At 48.3% G+C, this 2076-nt stretch overlaps 1 protein-coding gene across 1 annotated transcript in view; it reads left to right on the forward strand.

Annotated features, from left to right (window-relative positions):
* The first annotated feature begins 1326 nt into the window (after positions 1-1326).
* PRND (prion like protein doppel) overlaps positions 1327-2076 on the forward strand; it is an 18611-nt gene continuing 17861 nt past the window's right edge. Inside the window, exon 1 of the mRNA XM_019644597.1 lies at positions 1327-1376. The gene's annotated coding sequence lies outside the window, so the exon portion shown is untranslated. The remainder of the gene's footprint in view (positions 1377-2076) is intronic.

Raw genomic sequence — 2076 nt, forward strand, 5'->3', positions numbered from 1 at the left:
ATCACATTTTATTTACAGGCAATTCTCATTCCACACACACCTCCACAGTTCACTTTCGATTTCGCGTTGCAGTAATGATCAGTAACAGGGACAACTGAGCAAGTCCCTTCTGTACAAGGAATGGTCACCCGATACTATGTATAGTCCCTTATGCCGGGGGGACTGATTCTCTAGTTCTCCCCGCTACACTGGGTATCATGTAAAAGGAGAGGCACTCTGAAGAAATCCACTCAGCCTCCACCATCTTGGAATGGTGTTGGTTTTTGTCTCCACCTGTTTCTATCCCCTGGGTTTTCACAGGTCTTCAACTCACTGACCTTTGGACTAATTCAGTGGTTGAAGCTTTCCCACACAACCGCAGCAGGCCAAAGTGCTGGCAAGTCCTCCAATTTGGACTTACACCCACCATTAGCCCTGGTTTTTCTCCCACCCCATGAAAGCACAGCCCCTCGCCCCCGTGGGTCCAGACTGTGGGGCACATGGTCTAGCTGAACATTCGTCCTCTTTCTGACTTGACCCTTCCCCAAAGAATGCCCAGCAAAGGCCCCTTTGCAATCTGAAGCTGGTCTAAGATGCAGGGCAATATGCACATCCAGCAAGAACTGTTTAAATCACCCTCTGATACAGATATTGACGGGAAAGCATTTTCCTTCTAACACTTCTCATTTCAATTCAAAAGGGCACCTCTGGAAATAGCAGTCTTAAAAATAGCCCTAACCAGACTCCTCGGACAGATGCATCCATCCGTCCAGCTGTGATGTTGTGATATAACAAAAATATATCTTTGATCTTCGACTCCAAGTTCCTGGTACAGAGCTTCTGAAACCTTGTAACTTCCAGAGTGATAGGGGTGATGGGAGCATCTTTTGCTTTAATAATTGGTTTTTGTCCCCAGTTCCTGGCACAGAGGGGTTCGGTGAGCTTCCAAGTTGGGAAACTCATCCACATGCTGGGAGAGTGGTGTCCCCCAAACTCCATGGAGGCTTCTGCACTTGGAACCCTTCCAGATCTTGCCCTTTATACCTCTTCATCTGGCTGTTCATTTGTGTCCTTTATAAGAAACCATCAATCGTAAGTAAATAAATACATAGAATAAAAAGCAAACTCTCAAGTCTTGCTGAACTTCATCAAGGTCTTCACGTGATGTTTAGTCGTTAAGACCCAAGAGACTGCCCATCCTTCTCAAGACAAAGGAGTGCCCGGGAACCCCTGATTGGTCCTGCCAGAAAGGGAAAGCCTGCCATATTTGGAGAGAAACAGGACTGCCCCTCCCTCTGCAGCTCCTACATAGCTCTGCAGGCCGGGCTGCCAGGAGGGTGTGCTTGAGGACAGTGCCGCCTGTGGCTCCAGAGGCACGCTGCCAGAGAGAATCCAAGGTAGGTGGGGAGCCAGAGTTTGCGCGTGGACGCCAGGTCTGTGGCTGGGGTTGCTCATGTCTAAGCAGACCAAACCATGCAGTGATTCCTGGACTCCCATCCCCTGGGATAGGACCCAAGTCAGAGAACACTTGTGAGAATGTTCGGGCATCCTGATGTTGCATGTCTATGCTTTGGTGCTGCAATAAAATGCTATTTCAGGGTTGGCTGGCTGGGATTTTCTCTTTCTTTTAAGCCCTTGCCTAGGAAGACCAATTTCTTTCTCCAGATCTTATGCTCTTATTTAATTTGACGTGCCTGTAATTGATGTTATTATTCTTATTTAAGATTTCTCCTACCAAGGAGTATGAGCTGATGACATGGGGTGTGGCCCCTGTTTAGGAGGTTAATGAATGCTTGCTTCACGCCTGGGTCTTTTTGGAGAAAGATGCTCTGAGCTCGCTGTGATTAGGGGGCAGTGCAGGGTGGGATGCTGAACGCCTGGGTGCTCAGCCCGCTGCAGGGCACACTCATGCCCACCCCAGTGTCAGAGACCAGGTGATGCCTGCACAGAAAGAAGGGTTAGCAGAAGCTTCTTTGCAGGGGCCCACAGGAGACTGGAAATACACTTAGTTTGCATTTTTCTACATAAGAACTGGTGTCTCTCTAGAGTTGAATGTTTTAACAGGGGGGTGCTAATCACTGTTAGAAATATTGCAAG

Source organism: Hipposideros armiger, unplaced genomic scaffold, assembly GCF_001890085.2.
Source record: "Hipposideros armiger isolate ML-2016 unplaced genomic scaffold, ASM189008v1 scaffold_89, whole genome shotgun sequence".
Taxonomy (NCBI): Eukaryota; Metazoa; Chordata; class Mammalia; order Chiroptera; family Hipposideridae; genus Hipposideros; species Hipposideros armiger.